This window comes from Choloepus didactylus, chromosome 2, assembly GCF_015220235.1.
Source record: "Choloepus didactylus isolate mChoDid1 chromosome 2, mChoDid1.pri, whole genome shotgun sequence".
Classification (NCBI taxonomy): Eukaryota; Metazoa; Chordata; class Mammalia; order Pilosa; family Megalonychidae; genus Choloepus; species Choloepus didactylus.
Window position 1 is genome coordinate 145,846,661 of NC_051308.1, and position 25,710 is coordinate 145,872,370.

The 25,710-nt window shown below is 37.1% G+C and overlaps 1 pseudogene; it reads right to left on the bottom strand.

Annotated features, from left to right (window-relative positions):
- LOC119513543 overlaps positions 1-25,710 on the bottom strand; it is a 59,217-nt pseudogene that overhangs the window by 28,745 nt on the left and 4,762 nt on the right.

Consider the following 25,710-nt stretch of genomic DNA (forward strand, 5'->3'; position numbering starts at 1 on the left):
GATAAGGAGGGTTGTTTGGATAGGAGACCTTATCCATGAGAGCAGAGTGGGGACAAGAACTTGTGGTTAAGCCATCTGAGGCCCTCTCAGTTTTCCCCAATGTCAAGACACCCATATTATTGAGCCTTAATTTTAGACCTCATAACCACAGCTGCTCACCAACAGGTACCTTAGACTATTAAAAAGAGAAAGACATGACTTAAGTCATTTATTATGGGGGAGTTTGTTCGGGAGAAGGTTTAATCCATATAATAAATGCACTATCTTTATATTACTCATTTATTTGGTTGTGATTTGTCTCCTAACTAATGAAAGCAGTGATTTAATTATTCACTATTGCATCTCAATGACCATAAGAGTGCCTAGCACAGAGTAGGGTTCTATGAATGAATAGATGGACGATTTCAACTATTTTTCCAATATGGATAGAAAAATCTTGAAAGGAATATAAACAATGATTATCTACAAGATTAGGTTAAACCATAAAACAAAACATTTTTAAACCTTAATAAGAATCATGCTCTCCGGTACGTACTTAGAATTTACCTCATGTTTATGATGTGTTGTATCTTTTATATATCCTAGTTTTATAGATTTTTGTTAGCAAATAGTTTAATTTTCCTGAATGTCATCAACAATGGATTTTCTAAATCTCTATTACGTACTTGTATATAAACAACCAGACTATTTGATTTTTAATTTAAAATGCCATGTTGTTAAAAAAAAAGTCCCTGAAGAGCAGATGACATAAACCATTATGGAGACAGAATAGCCTAAGAATTGTCTCATAATTAAGTTATACTACATGAAAGTAAAAACACAAATAAATAAATCACAAATTGCCCCAAGTATCATGGTACCAAATTAGTCCTTTATGCATTACTCCTTTATAGTAGTTTCCTGGGGCTGTCATAACCAATTACTGCAAACTGGGTGGCTTTAAAACAACAGAGATTTATTCTCTCACAGTTCTGGAGGTTATAAGTTTGAAATTAAGATGTCCTGAAGGCTCTAGGAAAGAATCCATCCTTGCCTCTTTCTAGCTGTTGGTGACCCTTGGCATTCCTTTGCTTCTGGCAGCAAAACTCCCATCTCCACCTCCATCTTCCCTCTGTGTGTCTCTGCCTCTGTCATACTACTCCAGAGTGAACTAATTTTAACTTCAGTTATTATATCTTCAAAGACCCTGTTTCCAAATAGCTCACATTCTGAGGTACTGCAATAAGGACTTCAGCATGTCTTTTGTGGGGGCACAGTTCAGACCATAATATCCATTAAAATGTACACTCTGAACTAAGTCCATCTTCATCATTCATCATCTTGCTGTCCTATCCCATTTCTTCTACTTTGTTCACTCTCCCTGGTCCCCAGTCTTAGACCTCAGTGTTGCTCTCTGGCCTATGGGGCAATGGGCCACAGGGAAGTGACACGGGCTCTTGGTCAGGGAAAAGTGCATGCCTTCACCTTCTGGCTTCATGAATTTGGTAAGTCATCAGATCTCTGAATCTCAGCCTACTTGTCTGAAAAACGTGGATGAAATAGTAAAGACAGGGAATCCATGGATCTAACATGGTTTCTACCGTGAAGGAGAAAGCTTGCTAAGGTCTCCGGCATGTATTCTAATGAGTACCTTAACTAGTGAGTCTAGCCAACAAGTAAAGACACACCTCTACCTTCCCTCCTCACAAAAGTACACTTATTTGTATGGAAGCCACAGGAAGCAATAACTGTAGAGAGAAATCTAGGAACTATTCTAGACCTCTCCCTTATTCTCCTCCCACAGCAATCAACTAGATGGCTTATATATTTTACCTCCTTTACATCTTTCTTATTTCTCTTCATTTTATTTCCTCTACCTTCAGCAAAAATTAATACCTATATAGCACTTACTATGTGCCAGCAACTCCTAGACATGTTAATTGAATCTTCATAATAATCTTAGAAGACAGGCACTATTATTTTGAACCCTATTTTTCAAGTGAGAGCATTAAGATGGAGAGTTTTGGTAATTTACCTAAGGCAACATAGAGAATGGCCAATTGGGAATGACACCCAGGGAGTCCAGCTCCAGAGTCTGTGTCCTTAATCATTATCCAATAGTCGTACTGCCCTGGTACAAGCTAGCACCATTTCTTCACCTGCATTACAGCAATAGCCATTTAATTGATCTCTCTGTGTCCACACTTGCCTGCCTAAAATCCGTTCTCCATGTTGCAACCAAAATTCTTTCTAAAATTCATTATCAATCTCATCACTAACTTATTAACAACCTAATACATCTAAATGTTCTTCCCTTTGCAAGAAATGTTCATAAAAGCATAAAGACCCAAGCTCCATGGACTTGGGTCTGATAAAGGTAATCTTGCAGAGAATAGATAATAATAGCAGGAGAGTGCATAGTTAACAGATACAAGTGAGAAGCATAGAAGAGAAGTCTACGTGGTCACCAAATTCAGAAACCAAGAGTATATATCCAAGCCAGAGATCAGGGCACAGTAAGGATGATCATGGAACTGTGGTTGAGAGAATATGGGGAGCATTTCTGGCAAATATCCTGGGACAATCTGATATCCACAGCTGGCTTTTCTTATCTCAAAGAGGATGAGTGAGAAGCGATAGATGGCACTGGCTTTGAATCCTAGCTCCAACCCATAGGGCCATGTGCCCTAGAGCAATGTCTTTAATAAATTCATATGGTTGTTATCAGGATTAAATGAGATAATGCACATTGTCTAACATGAAGTAGATTCAAATTTTATCTAACGATGACTAGCTGGAGACCATGGGAGCATAGGTCCAGGGTACGAATGGTGTGGACGAAAGGCATCCATACATTTTAAGGTAAAGTTGCAACTCTTTAATAAATAGGACCCTTTGTGATCTATTAAGGACTCTCTCCATCTCTCGCTTCCCTTCATCCACACCGAAATGATTGCTAGTCCCTAATCCTGTCAGGAATATTCTTCCGCTCTCCCTTGTACATCCTTCCAAAATCAGTAAGTCTCCCTTAAACCCTCCTATCCTACCCCACTCCATGCCCCAACTTTTGATATTTATTTAAACTCTGAACATTGCTCCTTCAAAGCCTCTATTGCCCTGTACCGTGGACTTTGTGTCCTTTCAGCCTGTCTTAGACTATACTCAGCTACACTCCTTTGGCGTGGGACCCTGTCTTTTTCCCTTTGTAACTCTCACTCCTTACAAACATGGGGACCACAGAAAGGACTTTAAGATCTTTGTCTAATTAGTAAATCAACTAGCTGCCAAATATTGTGGATTCCCTACCTAAATATCTCTCAAACATATATGTTTCTCCCAGTTTAATTCCTTCAATCTCTTGTCATTGTTTTCAGAATAAAGACAAAACTATTAGGATGACTTACAGAAAACTTCATGTTTTGGCTTCTGCCTGTATCTTTTGGTTCCATTCTCATCTACCATTATCTTAAAATCTGCGTTACTCTAGATTCCCTGAATGGGCCATATTATCTCAAGTCTCCATACTTTTGAATATGCTGATCCCTCTCCCAGCAATACCTGACCCTCCTTTGTCCAGCAGGCTCATTTCTGTGTTAATTTCAGACTCAGTTCAGACATCGCCTTTCCAAGGGAGCCTTTCCTTATCTCCCAGGCTGAGTCAAGAGTCCTCTCATTTGTATTTCCTTATCATCCTGTATTTTCACACTTAGCACCCTTTCTCAAAAATTGTTGGCTTACTTGCCCTTCACATTCAACACGGTGTGCTCAGTGAGGAGAGGGACCATGTCTTGTCATCTCTGTGCTATATTGTCTGATGACTAGCTGCTCAATAAATGTCTGTTGATCTGTTTGAATAAAACTATAAGGAGTCACAGTTTCGAGGAAATATATGAGGGAATAAGCCCTGTGAGCACACTAGGTCAGGAAAGCACGTTCCTGAAGCTGAGGTTTTGGGCTTGACCTTTGTGAAGTCCTGTTAGCTGTAATATTTATAAGCAGTGATGGGACTCTAAAGTCTGAGTCACTGTCTTAAAACTGGGAAATCAGGAAAAAGTATACATGGAGACCATTGTGAAAATCATTGCAGGGAATGGAAAATGACATTCTAAAGTGAAATACTTCAATATTTGCTAGAACTTAACAAAAACAAAAAACAATATCTAAAAACCTGTCATTGACACCCAGGGTAGTGAATCTCCCTGGCAACATGGAATATGACTCCCGGGGAGGAATGTAGACCTGTCATCGTGGGACGGAGAACATCTTCTTGACCAAAAGGGGCATGTGAAAGGAAATGAAATAAGCTTCAGTGGCAGAGAGATTCCAAAAGGAGCTGAGAGGTCACTCTGGTGGGCACTCTTACGCACAATATAGATAATACTTTTTAGGTTCTAATGAATTGGGGTAGCTGGTGGTGGATACCTGAAACTATCAAACTAAAACCCAGAACCCATGAATCTTGAAGACAATTGTATAAAAATGTGGCTTATGAGGGGGGACAGTGGGATTGGGGGGACCATAGGGATCACACTCCCCTTTGTCTAGTTTGTGGATGGATGAGTGGAAAGGTGGGGGAAGGAAACAAACAAACAAACAGACAAGGGCGCCCAGTGTTCTTTTTTACTTTAGTTGCTCTTTTTCACTTTAATTATTATTCCGGTTATTTTTGTGTGTGTGGTAATGAGGGTGTCAGGGATTGATTTTGGTGATGAATGTACAACTATGTAATCGTACTGTGAACAATCGAATGTACGATTTTTTTTGTATGACTGCATGGTATGTGAATATATCTCAATAAAATGAATATTTAAAAAAAAAAACCTGTCCTTGAATAAAATTCCAAGTTTAGGAGAAAATATCTTGACGTGAGTGTTTCTGTCTTTAAGCATCCATGTACCAAGCGGCAAACAAATGATCTGGGACAGGCATGAACTGAAGCATAGAAGAGTTTAAAGCAGAGTCTTAACAAAAGATCTGATTCTACCAGGTAATTCATCTTGGCTTCCAAATATTTTCAGTGACTGTACAATGGTGATTTCCCTAAATAAACTTGTCTTTTCTTTTCCTGGCTGAAGGCATATCAGGCCTTCTTAGTGTTAGAGGATCAGATCAGAGCTTCTATGAAACAGGGGTCTCATTTGGGTAAACTTATATAGCACATGGTGTCACCCAGAATTAAATGCCTTTTGATGACAGTGAGGGAATGCTCAGAGAAAAGTCCACAGATCATCTAATAATGATTCCAATTTTCAGTTAACTTCTGCTGCCCCTCTCCAGATAAACCATTTAGAAGGAGAAAATAATAAGACTAAAAAATAATTGTCAGAGTGAATAATATAGATATTAGATTTGTGTATGTAAGTTCCTTTCCAGGGCTAAACTTGTAAATTATAGTTTTTCTCAAACAGAACTTGCTTTGGACAAAAGAGTAAAAGACATATTGTCAGTTTTTAGAGGGTCCCCGCTTTCCATTTAGTGTCTATTTCTATTGCTCAGCTTCTTTTAGTGAACCTTAAACCCAGGGATCTCACTAGGTCCCTGTCTGTCTAGATCTTGTTCTCAGTCAAATGACAGTTAATTAAAATTAAATATGTTAATATATGCTTTGAATTTTGCTGAAAACATTCAATAGATGGATACATATAGATAGAGAGATACATGGGTTTACATATGTGAAGGCATATGCACAGGCTGGCCAAGAGGGAAAGACTGTCAAACAATCTTCTTTCTCTTCTATCTTCACTCCCACAAACAAACCTAGTAGATGAATTTCCAAAAATATGATGCTTAATATAGCTGTTCGGAAAGGAATCAACGGCCTGTTTACTGCACTTATCGACAATTTGTGAAAGAAGAGACCAGAAATCAGTCTAATTACAAGAGTGCCAGTTGTGCTTGTTAACACCAGCTTTGTGACCAAATGTTATTCTACAGTTGTCACATCACAAGAGGGTTTCATTACTAACATAATAGTGAACAGGATCACATGAAAAGCTATTGATTGATCTGCTTCACAAAGGAAGGACACACTTGTCTCTATTATAACAGATTAAATCTTTGTCTATGTGCAGCAGATGTAACACAGCCATTTCTCCTGCTAGAGATTTCGATACTGTCCTGCTTCTTTATGCTTTTGTCAATTAGGCTTCCCTTCCTATTTGCATATGTCATCAATGGGCTGAACAGACAGCAAATTATCCTGCTCTCACCCTTCCTGATCTTTAAGCAAGACTTGATCGATTCTCTTGAATTGAATTCAGGAGATGCTTGGGGTGTGCATGGTGTTTACTTTATCAATTGTCATTTCTGGAAATAATAAAAACAAACGGCTGCTTTGTGTCAGGTTGGTTTCACACGTTTTGCAGGAGACTTGGGTATAATTAGGCAATCCAGAAAGGAAAGAGAAGAGGAAGCCAGTTTTGCCTGCAGTTTCTCTTCCCTGAACGGTCAGAGTTAGATGGCAGGAAGGTGCCCATGTCACTGAAGGAACTGAAGCCATGGTGACCCCCATCGTTAAGGGTCCTGCATTTGGGTTATCTGTTTCCCCCAGACCCAACAAACCTTCTTACTCAGTCCACATTTTTCAAAGGAGCAGTCACCTTCATTTTTAAATGAACTCACTGAATATTATAACCTGGAAGTGGATTTGTTTATCACAGGGAGCAAGTGCCTAAACAAGCACAACGCATCATCTTATCTGATGATGAGTGATTTACCAGGCATAACATGAATCTGTTCCTCACCGACTCGATTTTCCTGTTTATGCTTATTGAACAGATACAATTTAGTGAAGAATATAAAGTACTTAAAATCTGTCTCCCATCAATAGTTTAATTAAACTGACACATACTTCAAAAACAGAGCGATGGAAAACATTAATTTTGGCTATAAAGGGCATGACATTATTAAAATGCAATTAAAAGCAACATTCACTTACAGTTAACAGCTAAAACAATTTAATTATTTAACAGTGGATTGTCACTTGTGACTAACTTCACCTCTTTGATATGGGGATGTTCTTTGTCCCTGTTGATTGTTATGGTTCAATCCCTCCAGTTGGGAGTTACAGGTAGCATTCTCCAGTAGCATTCTCAGATCATCGGCTTCTTCGATTTGAATCCCTGCTGGCTAGTATGCACTGTAAAGGATGAATATTGAACCAACTGTTTTGCTGTGGTAACAGCTACCCTACAAGTAAATTGTGATTACACAGCATATGTGAAAGGTTTCACCTAATCTGAAAACATTAGGTGAGGTTGTGCTTTCTCTTCAGGATATTGAATGGTAAAATGCAATGTAGTATAACCACTAAAAACATGGATTCTGGACCTGAGCTGCCTAGTTTCCAATCAAGATCCCTAATTTCTAACTGGGTGATCTCAGACAATGCTTTTAAGCTCAGTGTGTCTTAGTATCTTGGTCTGGAGATGTGGATAATAATAGCACTTACTTAATGGGGTTGTTTTTAGAGTTAAGTGAATTATCAGATTTAAAGCACTTGGAATGTTGCTTGATATATAATAAGTGCTAAAAATATTAACTCTTATTATTGTTATAATAAGTTATGAGAATAAAAATTAAGAACTTTAAGCATAATCTCAAACAATTGAGGACAAAATAGGCAAAAATGAATGTCCCATAACAAGGAGTAGTCTAGCTATCAGGAGCTCTCTAAACCATATGAAAAAAATTTCCAATATCAAAACTGCCAGAAAAAATCATAAAGACATATCTGGTACCTTATGAACTTGTGGGATACATTCCCATTGAGCCTTAATTTGTCTTCATGAATGTATATCTGTACATTGATTTAAAATTTATGCTCCTTGAAATTTTGAATGTTCCCTACAAAGAAAACATAAAATCTAATAACATGGAGCCTTAGTCAATACAGATTGACTCCCTTCTGTTACAGATAAGAGAACCGAGGCCCAGAAAGTTTACAGAAGAAGCAAACAGGCTCAATGCCAGAGAGCTGGCAAAAAAAGGCAAAATTAATACTGAGGCCACATAGCAACCAAGCTAATATTCTTTCCATTACTCACATCTAACATTATTTTCATGGGTGAGAAACAGAGGTAAAAATGAGCTACAAAAATTGTCTTCATATCAGAGTCAGAGGTTTTAGAATCCAGCATCGACTGAAGGTTCTCCAAAGCTGGCAATGTAGGTGAGACATCTGAAGAACTGCTGTATAGATAACAGAAGAGAGCAATGAAGAATACTTGAAAAGGAGGCATATAAGACCCAGACACACAGTGATAGGAACAAGGCATATTAAAGTAGTAAAAAGGCACTTCTCTATTGTGATTATGAATAGGCTGTGGCTACCAGAAAATACAGTTTTCAATATATGATAGCAGAGAGTTGTTTACTGAGAAAAGAAATTTGGATATTAAAAAAGACTTGTATTTTTGGTTTGTAGTGCTCTTTTACTTCTTATATGGCTAAAAATTCAAATGCATAAACATGTACAAACCCTTGTTTCTGGGCACAAAATCTATAAAGATATATTTTGTGACAAGAACTTCATAAAGAGAGGGACAGAGGGATATAGGCACAGAGTATGGTAGGCCATTGAAGTTAAAAGGGTATCAATATAAACTAAACTGCAATAAATTTATGATATTAAATGTAATCCCCATGATAACCATTAAAGAAATCTAAAAAAATTACACAAAAGGAAATGAGGAATGATTCAAAATGGCTCATTATAAAAGATCATCTGAGCAAAGGAAGGCAGTAATGGAGGAAAGGAGGGACAGAAAAAAAGATATGAGCTACAGAAGACAATTTATAAAATGGCAGAAGTTTCACCTTATCAGAAATTACCTTAAATGTAAATGGATTAAACTCTCCAATTAAAAGACAGAGATTGGCGGAATGGATAAAGAAGCATGGCTTAACTATATGCTGTTTATAAAAGACTCATTTTAAATCCAAAGACACAAAAAGATTAAAAGTGAAAGGATGGAAAAATATTTCATGCAAATAGCAAACAATAGAAAGCTGGAGTGGCTATACTAATATCAGACAAGATTGACTTCAAGGAAAAAAAACTGTTACAAGAGACAAAGAAAGACATTGCATATTGATAAAAGGGTAAATTCCACTAGAAGTTATAACTATTATAAACATATATGCACCTCATAAAAGTGCCCCCAAAATATGTGAAGCAAATATTAACAGAATTGAAGGTAGAAATAAACAATTCTACAATAATAGTCGAAGATTGTAATACATCACTTTTAATACTGGATAGAACATCTAGACAGAAGATCAACAGGAAATAGGAGACCTGAACAACACTATAAACCAACTAGATCTAACAAGCATATATAGAACAATTCACCTAATAGTAGCAGAGTATACATTCTTTTTAAGTGCACATTGCTCATTCTCCAGGACAGACCATATGTTAAGGCATGAGAAGTCTCAATAAATTTTAAAATATTGAAATGTTACAAAGTAACTTCTCTGACCACAATAGAGTGAAGCTAGAAATCAATAAAAGAAGGAAAACTAAAAAATTTACAATTATGGGAAAATTAAACAGCACACTCTTAAATGACCAATGAGTTAAAGAAGAAATTACAAGGGAAATTGGCAAATACTTAGAGATGAATGAAAATGAAGACACAATATTAACAAAACTTAAGGGATGCAGTGAAGGTAGTGCTCAGAGGGAAATTTATAGTTAAAATTTCTATATTAAAAAGGAAGAAACCTTGCAAATTATAAAACTAGCTTCACATCTTGAGGAATAGAAAAAAAAGAGCAAAGTAAACCCAAAGTGGCAGGATATAAGATGAACATGTAAATGTTAATTGTGTTTCTATATACCAGCAATGAACAATCTGAAGAGAAAGTTAAGCAAATGCATTTGCAACAGCATATAAAATAATAAAATATCTAGGAATAAATTTAAACAAGAATATATGACTTATACACTGAAAACTACAAAACACTGCTAAAAGAAATTAAAGAAGACCTAAATAAATGACAAAGCATACCATGTTCATAGATTAGAAAGCTTATTTTTAAGATGTCAGTATTACCCAAAGTGATCTAAAAATTCAATGCAATCTCTATCAAAATTCCAGCAGCACCCCCCTTTCTTTGGTTTTTCAGAAATGGAAAAGCCGATCCCCCAAATCATATGAAACGGCAAGGCGTTTGGAATAGCCCAAACAATTTTGAAAAAGAGGAACAAAGTTAGAAGACTCACACTTCCTGATTTCAAATATAGTAATCAAAACAGTGTGTTACTGACATAGAGATAGACATACAGACCAATGGAACAGAATTGAAAACACAGAAATAGACCCACAGATCTATGGCCAATTGATTTTGAAAAGGGTGCCAGGTCAACTCAGTAATCTCTTCAAAAAAAAAAAAAAGGTGTTTGGAAGGCTAGAGAGCTACATTCCAAAGAATGAAGACTGGCCCCCACCTCACACTATGTACAAAATTAACACAAAATGGATCAAGGACCTATATACAAGAGCTAAACTATAAAAGTCTTAGAAAATAAACAGGGGCAAATCTTAATGACCTGGAATTTGGTAATGGATCCTCAGATATGACACCAAAAGCATGAACAACAAATGACAAAATAGATAAGTTGGAATTCATTGAAATTACAACAAAGGATATTATCAAGAAAATCAAAAGGCAACCTGCAGAATGGAGGGAAATAGTTTCAAACCATAAATCAAATAAGGGCTTAGTATCAAGAAAATAGAAAGAACTCTTACAACACAACAACAAAAAGACAAATTAAGAAATGGGCAAAGGATTTGAACAGACTTTTTTCCAAAGAAGATATAGAAATGCCAGTAAGCGTATGAAAAAATGCTCAACATCATTAGCCATTAGGGAAATAAAATCAAAACCACAGTGAGATTCTACTTCAAACTCACAAATTTTCCTATTATTAATAAAATGGAAAATAACAAGTGTTGGAGAGGATACAGATAAATTTGGAACTTCAGGGCATTGTTGGTAAGAATATAAAATGGTGCAGCTACTATGAAGAGCAACATGATGGATTCTCAAAAAGTTAAATATAGAATTACCACATGACCCATGATTTCCAACTCTAGGTATATACCCAAAGAAAGTTACATCAGGATCTCAACCAGATACTTGTACACCAATGTTTACAGTGGCTCTCTTCACAATAGCCAAAGGTGGAAACAATGCAAATGTGCATCAATGAATGAATAAACAAAATGTGGCCCATAAACAGAATGGGATAGTATTTGGCCATATGAAAGAATGAATTTATGAGACATGGAAGAACCTTGAAAACATTGTAGTCAGTGAAAAAGGCCAGACACTAAGGAAAAATATTTTATGATATAACTTATAAGAGATATCTAGAAATGATCCTTAGAAACAGAAAGCAGATTAGAGGCTACCAGGGAATAAGGGGGGAGAGGGGGTGGGGGATGGCATGTTTGGTGTGACTATGGCATGTGTGTAAATAAAATTAATTAAAAAATTTATTTTGGGATAACCTACAGTAATAACATGTATATAAAATTTGTGTTCCAATCCCTGAAGGTTGTTAGTCAGTGATCCTTGATATATAATGTCTGAAAACTTGGCAGTTCAGAAAGGACTTTAAACTGGCACACTTCATGGAAATATATGCTCATAGTTTTTTTTTTTTTAATTTTTATTAGGATTGTTCAGATACCATACAATTATCCAAAGATCCAAAGTATACAGTCAGTTGCCCCTGGTAAACTCATACAGCTGTGCATCCATCACCACACTTAATTTTTGTTCAATTTTTAGAAACTTTTCATTACTCCATACAAGAAGTAAAGTGAAAGGTGGAAAAAAAAAAAAAAAAGGAAACTTGAATCCTGACATATCACTAACCAACCCCCCTCAATTGTTGACTCGTAGTGTTGGTATGGTACATTTCTTACTGTTTATGAAAGAATGTTGAAATACTGCTAACTGTAGTGTATAGTTCGCAATAGGTATATATTTCTTCCCTATATGCCCCTCTATTATTAACTTCTAGTTGTATTGTCATACATTTGTTCTGGTTCATGGAAGAGTTTTCTAATAATTGTACAGTTAATCATGGACATTGCCCACCATAGGATTCAGTATTATACATTCCCATATTTTGATCTCCAACTTTCCTTCTGGTGACATATATGACTCTGAGCTTCCCCTTTTCACCTCAGTCATGCACCATTTGGCACTGTTAGTTATTCTCACATCTTGCTACCGACACCTCTGTTCATTTCCAAACATTTAAATTCATCCTAATTGAACATCCTGCTCATAGTAAGCAAACACTCCCCATTCTTAAGCCTCATCTTATATTTTGGTACCTTATATTTCATGTCTATGAGTTTATATATTATAATTAGTTCTTATCAGTGAGACCCTGCAATGTTTGTCCTTATGTGTCTGGCCCATTTCACTCAGTATATTGCCCTTGAGGTTTTGTCATCAACTCATTTTTTTTTTTAAGATGGTTTTGTTCACACACCATACAGTCCATCCTAAGTAAATAATTGATGGTTCTCTGTATGGTCACAATATTTATGTGTTCACCACCTTCACCACTATCTATATAAGGGCATCTACATTTCTTCCATAAGGCAGGAGGGAGAGTCAAAGAAGGTAGAGAGGCAAAAGAAAGAGGAAAAAAAATGACAGCTAGGAAGCAGCAAAAGGAAAAATAACCTTAAATCAAAGTAGAGTAAAGAGTCAGACAACATCACCAATGTCAAGTGTCTAACATGCCTCCCTATTCCCCTCTCTTATCTGCATTTACCTTGGTATATTGTCTTTGTTACATTAAAGGAAGCATAATACAATGATTCTGTCAGTTACAGTCTCTAGTTTACGTTGATTTCATCCCTCCCCCAATGCCTCCCCATTTTTAACATCTTGGAAGTTTGACATTTGCTTTTTCTCCCTCATAAAAGAACATGTTTGTACATTTTATCACAATTGTTGAACACTCTAGATTTCATCAAGTTACACAGTCTCATTCTTTACCTTTCCTCTTTTCTTCTGGTGTCTCACATGCTCCCAACCTTCCTCTCTCAGCTGTATTCATAGTTATCTTTGTTCAGTGTACTTGCATTGCTGTGCTACCATCTCCCAAAATTGTGTTCCATACCATGCACTCCTGTCTTCTCCTATCACTCTGTAGTGCTCCCTTTAGTATTTCCTGTAGGGCAGGTGTCTTGTTCACAAAGTCTCTCATTGTCTGTTTGTCAGAAAATATTTTGAGCTCTCCCTCATATTTGAAGGACAGCTTTGCTGGATGTAGGATTCTTAGTTGGTGGTTTTTCTCTTTCAGTATCTTAAATATATCACACCACTTCCTTCTTACCTCCATGGTTTCTGCTGAGAGATCTGCACATAGTCTGATTAAGCTTCCTTTGTATGTGATGGATTGCTTTTTTCTTGCTGCTTTCAGGATTCTCTCTTTGTCTTTGACATTTGATAATCTGATTATTATGTGTCTTGGCGTAGGCCTATTCAGATCTATTGTGTTTGGAGTATGCTGCACTTCTTGGATCTGTAATGTTATGTCTTTCATAAGAGGAGGGAAATTTTCATTCATTATTTCCTCTATTATTGCTTCTGTCCCTTTTCCCTTCTCCTCTTCTTCTGGGACACCAATGATAACACACATTCTTGTACTTTGTTTCATCCTTAAGTTCCTGGAGACGTTGTTCATATTCTTTCATTCTTTTCTCCATCTGCTCATTTGCATATAGGCTTTCAGGTGTTTTGTTCTCCAGTTCTTGAGTGTTTTCTTCTGCTTCTTGAGATCTGCTGTTATATGTTTCCTTTGTGTCTTTCATCTCTTGTGTTGTGCCTTTCATTTCCATAGATTCTACTAGTTGTTTTTTTGAACTTTCAATTTCTGCCTTATGTATGCCCAATGTTTTCTTTACAGCCTCTATCTCTTTTATGAAATATTCTCTAAACTTTTTGAATTGATTTAGCATTAGTTGTATAGATTCCTGTATCTCAGTTGAAGTGTATGTCTGTTCCTTTGACTGGGCCATAGCTTTGTTTTTCTTAGTGTATTGTAGTTTTCTGTTGTCTAGGCATCTGACTTCCTAGGCCACCCCAATCAGGTTTTCCCAGATGAGAACAGGCTCAGGTCACAGAAAGAGGAAATATTCAGTATCTGGTTTCCCTGATGGTTTTTCTTAGAGGATTGATACACCTGTGCTTTTCTGCCCAGCAGGTGCACCTGCCAGCCTGTCACTGACTGGTGTAAGAGGGTGTGGCCTGTGGGTGTCCTCCCCCAGGCTTTGGAGTCTGGTTCTGGAAAGGCAGGCAGTAGAGCTGGGCCCCTCCCTTTCTTCTTGGGAAGCTATGCCCCCTCCAGAGATGTCATCTGAATATCAATAAGTTCTTTGCTTCTCTGACTGTGCTGATCAAAGTGTTTTGATTTTAAAATGACTGAGGCTGTCTTTACTGCAAAGTGCTGAGGGCTGAAAATGGCTGAGGTTTTCTCCACAGAGAAAGAAAGGGACAGAAAAGCTCCCAGGTTCACCCATCAGCCAGAGATAGCACTCAATCCTTTGGGCTCCCCATCCTGAGACAGATATGTCCCCCGACTCTCCCAAGGTCACATGTCACCAAAAGCCTCTGTCTGCTTGTTGCAGATTTGCTGTCTGTATTAAAAAGTTAACATTAAAACCCCAGTTGGAGCTGGGCTGAGAGAGTGCTGCTCTCTAGCACCACAAGGCTTCTGTGAGGGAGGGGCTCTCGGCTCTCAGCTCTCAGTGCAGGTCTGCAGTTTTACTTACAGATTTTATGCTGCGATCTCAGGCATTCCTCCCATCTCAGATTGGTGGATAATAAGTGGGCAGTCACGTTTGTCTCCCCACAGTTATTCCAGGTTATTTATTAGATTTTGGTCATTTATGGATTGTTCCGGAGGGGGACTAACAGTCTTCCACTCCTCTCTATGCTGCCATCTTAGCTCCTCCTTCTGCTCATAGATTTTTATTTTTCATAGTTTACCTAGCACCCAGGGGCAAAAGAGCTTCATTAGGACTCTTTTGAATGGACTCTCATTAATGACCTAGCATTTATTAAGCACTTTCTATGTCTCTTCAGGGACAATTAGGCTCCTCTTTCCTCACTTCCCTATGTCCTGAAGATGTTCCTACCTGCTTACAACTAGTTGTATAGACCTGCTCACACTCTGTGACCCATTTGGAAGCTGGTCCTTATATACTTGTAATCATAGACCCAATATCTCTTAGTACTTAGATCCTTTTATTGCACATGGTCTTGTGCACACACAGGACCAACTGATATGGCACATATCTAAAATAGAAATATATGAAAGAATTAGATAATCAGGCAGGCTTATAAGGTGTTCTGTTGCACATGATGGCAAATAAACAATAGAAGAGTTGTAGAAGGGAGTGATAGATATGGGTTAGCTATATCTGGGTGGGCTTCTCAGAGATCGTATGACTCATGCTAGCCTTCAAAAGTGCTCACAGTCTTTTGACAGACAGAAACATCATAGATGCTTACTACATTAATTGGATTCAGTACAACTGAGAGAAACAACAAGAATTAAGGCACAGAGGCAAGAGTAAACATGGGTGGGTGGAAAAAAGAGAGGGAAAGAAAGGAGACACCTGAGATTAAAGCAAAAATTTGATATTGAGAAGTATTGGTTAAAGTTGGACAAGGTTTATGGGGTAGTTAATAATAAGTTGTTCTATTTAATTATTTCCAGAACATAATTGAAGAATAAAATACAATACATAAAAGTTCATGCCAATAGAGCCTCAAAAGGGCTTTAGGGATAGCCCAAAGCTATTCCCATGTGGATTTCTCTTGTAAAGTCCCTCTGCCTAATGGATACAGCAAAACAGTGGTAATTAATTAAAATATGAGTCATGTTCTGGCGCTTCCTGGCTGTGCTATCCTCTCTCACTTTTCCTTATTGAGTGCATATAGCCATTACAATTGACTGCACAGCCCAATTTAGAGCACAAGAGGCTGGGTTAACTGATTTAATTTTACCCAGACAATCTTGCCAGCTTACTCAGTGAATCAAACAATAATCCTTTAGTTTGCAGATCAATAAGAAATTAAGAAGCAATTAACAGGAAATGGGAAAAAAACTTAAAAATTTACATTGACCTGGCTATAAGGTGTTTTCCTCCCAGAAAATCAAGCTTTAAAAACAATATAACCCATTCTACTGTGCTTGCACATTTCCTGTTGGTTTGACAATTTTCAAAATAAAAAGTTAAAGAAAAAAACCCCAAATATAAAGAACTTTAAATTTTAAAACTCAAACACAAATAGGGTAATTATATTTATATTGGGATATAAAATACATTCTTTTCACACTGATTTAACCAAACAGCTAAATGGACACAAACAGTTTATGGAAATAGCTGTGACTATGTAGAGCTGCTATAGAATAAGAATCAGTTTTCCAAATAATCATTTCATTTGTGGCACAGAGGCAACATTTCAAAATTAAAACTGTCACTTTCACTAAGATCATTCCCGCTCCAGCCTCTCTCTCTGAATAATCAAAGCTTAAATACACTATTTATTTGCTTCATCTACAAAAACAAAACAAAATCAGGATTTTTTTTTTTAAACAGCAACCCTTCATACAGTATCCAGTTACTACTATCTTTCTCAGGTCTGGTAATTATAGCTGCAAGTTTGGAAGTAGAAATAGGAGATTTAGTCTTATTTCTCCAACTGAAATGCTGGCTAACTTTTGATAAATTGTTTAACCACACTGTGTCCTTGGATCTACCTCTGTTTAAATGGTGAATTTAAGTTGTTGCCTACTTATGTCTGGTGCAAGTGAGTGAACACAAGTCTATTAAGCACTCAAAATAGAGACATGATGTGACAATCAAATAGTGTGATTTTTAAAGCAAATCTTTAATTCAGGTTTTGTGTTTGTTGTTGTTAAGTGTGATTCCCTCTCTTTCTGCCCCAAAGGGAGACACTTAAGGAAGTCATCTTCTTTTACTCAGAGAATTTCTTCCAGGATGTCTTGGTTAGTAGTTTTGTCATTTATTTTTTCATTTGGTTGTCTTCTAAAGGAGGTCCTGGGAAGAAGATAGTAGGTCTCGAGGCTTGTGTACAAGCAGGTTCCTCCATTGTGCTCTGCTGCTCTAATTTCCCTGCTATGGAATAAAACAGCAATTACCAAGCATTAACTATTTTATGGTCATTCAAGGCTGTGGGGACACACTGCAGAAGGTGCTGACATTGGATGAAGTATTGCATACTGTAAGTGACTGTTTCCTCTTCTGATTTAAAGGTGTTTTATTAGACAATATATGCCATCTTTTCTTTATGTTTCACACTTCATCCTTCAAATAGAGAGGTATTATGTGAGAAGCTGTGTGGGATGTTTAAAGACCTGCAGACCATCAGTAATGCAATTAAAATTGGCATTTATAAAAGCATATTTTGATTCCTAATCCTGTTTTTACAAGTGCAAAATCACATTAGAAAACAATGTGATGCTAATTAAAGCTTTGTCACCCATAAGACCTTAGTGAATTGCATTTGTAATAGGATCTGATGCAGAAGCAATTTCTACTGGGGAACCTTAACCAGGATATGTGACTACATTTGTTGTTACTCTATTAAAATCATTGCTACAGTTGTGTATATTACTCTCATGTTTTTATCTCTAAACTGAGCTTGAAATGTCATGTCATCTGAAGTTAAATTCAAAAACTGAAAACATTATTGCTTTGTATTTGCATATTAAAAAGTAATCAAAAGTTCTGGGATACTATTGATTTTCCTGATAAAGATTAAGAGGATTGATTAAAACATCAACATATACTTCAGATTAGATATGAATTCCACCTTGCAAAAACAAAAGTGGCTATTGGAAAAAAAAAACAACTAATTGGTTCTTGTTCTTGTGTTTATATAAAATTTATCTATAGGGTTATGAAATCTGAATGAAATAAACTTTTTATTCATACTGAGTTTAATGATACGAGTTTTTCCAGGAATCTTCAGGCCAGACCTAACCCACTCACACCAATTAGTAATTAGTAAAATCCCTGATATAATTGACTCTCAAACATAAATGTCAGTTCAGTTCATTCCTCTTGATTCCAAGAGCTATCTATCACTAGGGCTCTGATTGAGGAGGGAGAAGGAATCCACACAGATTAGAATCTGAAACTGTCCAGAGCTTGCCTTGACCTTTGCAAATGGTCACTAACAATGTAACTTAACAGCTACATTAATGTAGATGTCTGTGTGTGTGCAATTTAAATAGCCCTGGGTCCATGCCATTTTTATATTGAAAACCCCACTAGAGTAATAAGTAACTAAGCCTATAGAATTTTTGATTCCTTACTCAAAAAGCACAGTTTCAACCATCAAGAATAGAATTAATGTGGCCTGGTGGAAGCAAATCAGACATGCATAATTGATATCTATGAGAATAATTTTATGGAAGTTTTATGCTCTTAAAGTTTTTCAGAGAGTGATAAGTGCATTAAAATTATTTCCAAATATTCAGACATGAATCCGTGAGATTTTGTTGTAATATGTGGTTATAGATAACTATCTAAGCAATAAGAGAGAATCCAGTCCACCATGCCCTCCAAAAAAGAAAAAAAAAACTATGTATATGTATAGTTTGATCTTGAAGAGTCACAGAAGTGGGTAAATGGAGATACAAAATTTGAAGGAGGTGAAATGATGTAACTTTGGACAGAAATGCACACCGTAGATAGGGCAGCAATAAGTGCCACCGAAAGTGACCAAAATAGGAAGGACACAGTGAATACAATTTATAAAGAGGACCAAAAAGGTCAGGAAAGGAGGACAATGGTACATTAGGGACTGTGAATTAGAGAGATTTGCCCAAGGAAATAAAAATAGCCAGAAATTTAATGCAAGATATGAACAAAGATGAAAAAGAAAGAAAACATCAAATGACTAAGGAAGAGATGATCTCTGGTAAGATGAAGGATAGGGCACGGGACACTAGGCATAAGACTAAAGAAGGAAAAAAGTGCACATTTCATCTTGTGAGGGAGTGGCGGCTATCGAAAACACATTCCATAATTATAGAAAACCCAATAAGCAAAGCAAGTATAAAGAGAAGGAGAACTGGAATTAGAAAAAAGAAATTATGTGGTTATTTTCTACCCTTTAAAGCTACATTGCTCTTTCTATTGTATTCTGCTTTTCTCATCCTTTTATCTCTTCAAGAGGAACAAACAAGCAAAAATAATTTACAGTCATAGATTAACAGAACCCACAGTCCATCTGTTTAGTTTAAACATACCAGAATGTGTGAGAGTGTTTGTATTTGGGAGAGATGGATGGGCACTATTATGAACCAATGAAACAATCCAATGTATAAAACCCAGATTCTGTTCAGTAATAAATTCCACTCTCTATGTTGTAATCCTGCTTGAAAATGCTCATAGGAATTCGACCTAAAGAATCTCCTTTTTTTTTAATTTTTTTTTTAAGAAGTCAATTGTTTCTACAATGAATATTCACAATACATATCCCCACAAAGAACAGCTAATGCATCCAAAAGTGAAACTGGTAAACAGCCACTGGCAATAGAAATTTATGGAATTAGAAAAACCGGACTGGTTAAAATACATGACTGCATTCATTGTTGCAAAATGATTGGATTCATGTCTCATCAAATTTACATTGTGCAGACTGAATATAGTATGATTAGGCATTATTTTAACAACTACATTAAAATACAATTTAAAATAAAATGGCCCTTCATATCATACTAATATCAGTGTTTTAAATAACAAAGGGGATTTTTTTAAAGGAAAGGATTAGCATTTTGTTTCAATCAGTACAAGCAATGAGATTCCAGTTGGGGTCTCAAAGATTCAGGATTTTATTAATATTCCAGAGATGCATTTGTGTTGCCTCTGGGTACACTGAAAAGCCACTTAAACCGCACTTAAAACAGCACTACAGGATCAAATTGATGTGCATCAACCATTTACAATAAAACTTGATTATTATAAAGGCATACATATTTGCATAATTACATGTTTGATTTTTTGATAATGCAGCATACAGGACAAAATTTGCTTCATGTAGAAACACATCATCAAAAAGCACCATCTGCTGTAGTATTTAATGCACTGCACACTGATCAAAAATGTGGAAGATGGATTTCTGAGTATCAAAAGGAAAAAAACAGCCTAAGTTGTATTTACACAGGCACTATGGCTGGCTGGATCATGCAGAAAAGAAAAATAAAATTCAGGCAAAACATGGTATAAAAAAGATAAGAACCACGCATCCTCAAAAAGAGAGACAAGCACTTTCAAGAATATGGCACAAGAGATTCGGATATCTGTTTATGTGATGTCATGCTTGCATTTAGTAAATTTTCAGATTCTATAGTCTATATTTAGAAATGAAATACTTTAGAATAATTGCTCATGAATGAAGTTATCCTTGGAGAGGCATCCATTATGTGTAGCTGTAGATTTGGAAAGGAAGAAAAAAACCATCCATTTTTCATTGTGCACTAAAATGAGGCAAACAGCAACGATTATCTCTGGATAGTGGAATTATGGAGGACTTTTTCTTTTTTTCTTCTTCTTTATTTTTACATTTTGCTTTAATAGTCTTTCTAATTTTATATAATATATATTTTAAAATGGTGTAAAGGGAAAAAGTAAAAAAACATAAAAATATAAAATTGGAGATCCATTTTTCTAAAAGAATTCTTCTGAGGAAATGAAAACAAAACAAACAAAATGCTCATAGAAAATACTAACATGCAAAACAAAATTTCAAAAGTTCTTTTCAGAGCACTTAGATAAGAAAACGTACCTGTGGGTTTACTAGACCCTATCTGGTCACAAAGATGATGTTGTCTTACTATTGGTGAAATAAGCCTACAGACCATGCAGGCACAGGGTCAAAAAATGGAGTTGCACTTTTCATCAGAGGTCCATTTACTCAGGGCCTTCCGGACTAATTTAAAATTGCAAATATTCTCCTCTAAGTCTCTTCTTATGTGAGTCTCCAAAGAGGTCTGACTTTAGGAAAAGAATCCTACAGATGAATAACAAGTTAAGAATTAGGGGAAATTGAGAAATAGTGAACTTGAGATTAATTAAATTGGTGTCTTACTGTTAGTTCCAAGCCTCCACTCCAAAAAACAAACAAAAACAAATAAACAAACAAACAAAAAACTGAAGCATTACTGTAATCACAGAATTAATATTATTATCCAAAGAATCCATGTCTATTTTGTATTGTACAGTCTTGAGAATTAACAAATAAAAGTTTTATAACAAAATTTAATAATGCTACCTGATTATCAGTCCTAAGGGTGGGGAGAGGAAATGTTCTGAGGAAAAGTTCAAAAAGCTTTCCAAAAAGGAGCAACCTGGGACCCAAGAGAGCAAGGATCATAAATCTAATACTGGATAGATGCCACTTTGAAACACTGATTCTGGAAAATTCTACAGTTAATGCTCCTTTGACATTGGGCAGCTTTAGCTTCATTCTGTTTCTTGTCTGGAATCCACCTGTGCCAGTTTGAATGTATTATGTCCCCCAAAACACCATTATCTTTGATGCAATCTTGTGTGGGCAGACATATTAGTGTTGATTAGATTGTAATTCTTTGAGTGTTTCCATGGAGATGCGACCCACCCAACTGTGGGTGATGACTCTGATTGGATAGTTTCCATGGAGGTGTGGCCCCACCCATTCAACATGGGCCTTGATTAGTTTACTAGAGCATTATATAAGCTCAGACAGAAGGAGCGAGTTTGCTACAGCCAAGAGGGACACTTTGAAGAATGCACCGGAGCTGAGAGAGGAGATGCAGATGAGAGACAGTTTGAAGACAGCCGTTGAAAGCAGCTTTCGATCTGGAGAAGCTAAGAGAGGACAAACACTCCAAGAGCAAGTGAGAGTGGGATTTTGGGGGAGCTTACAGAGACAGTTTGGAGAATACAACCCAGGAGAAAGCAGATGCCTAGAAAGGAATGCTGTGGGAGAGCCATTTTGAAATCAGAACTCCAGAGCAGATGCTGGCCATGTACCTTCTCAGCTAACAGAGGTTTTCCAGACACCATTGGCCATCCTCCAGTGAAGGTACCCAATTGATTGCTGATGCCTTATCTTGGACACTTTATGGCCTTAAGACTATAACTGTGTAACCAAAAAACCCCCTTTTAAAAGCCAGTCCATTTGTGGTATTTGGCAAAAAGGCAGCATTAGCAAACCAGAACAGATTTTTCGACTCCCTGGACCCCAAAATGACATGCTCTTTCCATATACAAATACATTCATCCCATCGCAATATCACAAACCCTTAAATCATTTCAGTAACAATAGGTAAGTACGAGATCCCATCAGAATCAGTTACAGGTGTGGTTCTGTCCTAAGGCATAATTCCCCTCTAGCTATGGACCTGTGAAACTTAGAAAAAGTTATGTACTGCCAATATACAAAGGAGGGACAATCATAGGATGAACATTCCCAGTGCCATAAGGAGAAACAGTAAGTCATCATTTCTCCCTTTCAGGCCTTCAGTTGATTGGATGAGATTTGTCCCATTGTTGATTGTAGATATAATTGGCTATACATGCAACCAACTGACTAATGATTTCAATCAATGAAATATTTGTACAGTAACAATTAGGCCATTGCTTGTTTAACCAAAACAGCTGGACACCATAACCTAGCTAAGTTGACCCATGAAATTAACCATCACAATCCATCCTTTGTCAATCTCACACTTACACATCTCTTTAAACCATATTTAATCTTTAAATAAGAACAATGACAGTCATTCTTTAACCTAACATAATTCAACTGTCCAGTATAGAATCAGAAAAAATGCACTATTTACCTAGAAGAAGATGAAAGCCCTTGGGTAATATTCACTTGTAAACTTGATATCATGTTCCTTAAATACTATGAATGAAGTTAATACAACTTATGTTATAAGGGGATTAGACAGCAAAGAAAACAAAGATATCTGTTTTCTGTACTTCTTCATACTCATAACAAAACAAGGAAGAAATACTCATAACCATTGCAATACTTGTTTCTGTAACTGGACATGTGATCATAGCTCATATTTATACCTACCTTCTTCTACTGCCCATTCCATATTCCTTTTACCCTCAGCAAGAACCACAGCTTGTTGTAGTTCTTTGCCTGGTGGGGTGACCTAAACCTTCATTCCTGAAGGTTCTGGGACATTGATAGTCCTTATTGGATTGGGTTGTTACAGTTTTCTATTGACTTTAATCATAGAGCATGGTAGCACTAACAGATATCCTAAGGGATCTTCTGTGTTCCAGGAATACTCTTCTTTACCTCCACCATGTAGTAGCAGCCCTATTTACCCTTGATAACCAAGATCAATCACTGTAGCTATTACAGCAATGCTCTTCTTTGCCTGTTGATTCAGAGGCATAAGGAACCCAAAGTGGACAGGTGGCAGTCTTAAATTGCAGTTCAATGGGATCATTGTACTGGTGGAAGCACTCCTCTTTTGGAATTAAGGCCTGTAGATCAGCAGAGCATAAGGTTGTAGGGATAGGAAGCAAAGATTTTTCTACTGGATCACTAGTGGTGATGGTGAGTGGTGCCACTTCCATTTCCACTCCTTGATTCATGGACTCATGAATCCTAGCCATGGGAGAAATAGTGCCATAGAGTGGATGCTTATTTAGAGCATAAATAGCCTTCTGGAGAACATTGTTCCAGGCTTGTAAGATATTACCACCTAATTGGCACTGTATTTGAGTCTTCAAAAGACCATTCCACATCCTGAGGAACTGCAGAGAAATCTGGAAATGTTAGACCTCCCCACCTGGGTTACTGCTGATTTTCTTGCAGACATTCAGAATTGCAAATTTGGTGGGCCGAGCCCTTGATCTAGGGGCTTTCCCTTGTGAGGCTTGTTGTTGCACAGGAGAGGCTAAGCCTACTTATAATTGTGCATAAGAGTCTCCCCCAAGGGCCTCTTTGTTGCTTACATGTGGCCCCCTCTCTCTCTAAGCCCACTTAGAGGTGAACTCACTACCCTTTCCCCTACATGGGACATGACTCCCAGGGGTGTGAATCCCTCTGACAATGTGGGAAATGACTCCTGGGGATGAGCTTGTACCCAGCACTGTGGGAATGAGAAAATCTTGACCAAAAGAGGGAAGAAAGATGAAACAAAAGAAGGTTCCAGTGGCTGAGAGAGTTCAAGTGGAGTCAAGTGGTCACTATGGAAGGTATTCTTATGTGCTACACAGATATCACTTTTTAGTTTTTAGTGTATTGGAATGGCTAGATGGAAATACCTGAAACTGTCAAACTGCAACCCAGTGACCTTGATTCTTGAAGACAATTGCATAACTATGTAGCTTCACAGTGTGACTGTGAGACTGTGAAAACCTTGTGACTCACACTCCCTTTATTCATTGTATGGACAGATGAGTGGAAAAATGGGGACAAAACTTAGATGAAGAATAGGGTGGGATGGAGGGGATGGAAAGTTTTGGATGTTTCTTTTTGCTTTTATTTTTATTTTGGAGTGAGGAAAAGTTTCAAAAATTGATTCTGGTGATGAACACACAACTGTATGATGGTGCTGTGAATACTTGGTTGTACACTGTAGATGACTGTTCGGTGTGTGAATATATCTCAATAAAACTGCAAAAAAAAAAAAAAAAAAAAAGAAGCTCGTTCCATCATTCTATCAATCCTGCTTCAGGATGATGGGGAATGTGATAAGACCAGTGTGCCAGTTTGGATGTATTATATCCCCCACAAGAAAACATATTCTTTAATGGAATCTTGTGAAGGCAAATTTATTACTCTTTTGATTAAGGTGGAACCTTTTGATTGTTTCCATGGAGATGTGACTCACCCAACTGTGGGTGATACTTTTGATTAGATTATCTCCATGGAGGTATGGCCTCACACATTCAGGGTGGGTCTTGATTAGCTCACTGGAGTATTTGAGAGAGAAGCTAAGAGCCAACAGAGGCCCAGATGCTTACTGAAGCTTAGAGATGCTTGGAGATGCAGACAGAAGAATATTTGGAGATGCTAAGCTAAGAGATGAAGCCCAGAGTTTGCCCCAGAGAAGCTAAGAGAAGACTCCCAGATACTTAGAAAGAAAGCCACTGGAATCAGAAGCTGAAATCAATGCAACCCAGGATCAAAGGACCAGCAGATGCCAGTCATGTGCCTTCCCAGAGAACAGAGGTATTCTGGACACCATTGGCCATTCTTCAGTGAAGGTATCCCCTTGTTGATGCCTTACTTTGGACACTTTTATGGCCTTAGGACTGTACATTTGCAACCAAATAAACCCCCTTTATAAAAGCTAATCCAATTCTAGCATTTTGCATAATGGCAGCTCTAGCAAACTGAGATGTCTTTTTGGGGTCCAGGGAGTGGAATGTGCTGGTTTGGATTTATTATATCCCCTACAAAAGTCATGTTTTAATCCAATCTTGTGGGATATTTGGATTAGATTGTTTCCATGGAGATGTGACTTACCCAACTATAGGCAAACATTTTGATTAGATATTTCCATGATGGTGTGGTCCTGTCCATTCAGGGTGGGTCTTAATTAGAACACTGGAGTCCTCTAAGAGAGATCAGGAGCAAACACAGGGGCTGATGCTAAGAGATGCTTGGAGATGCAGACAGAAGGACATTTGGAGA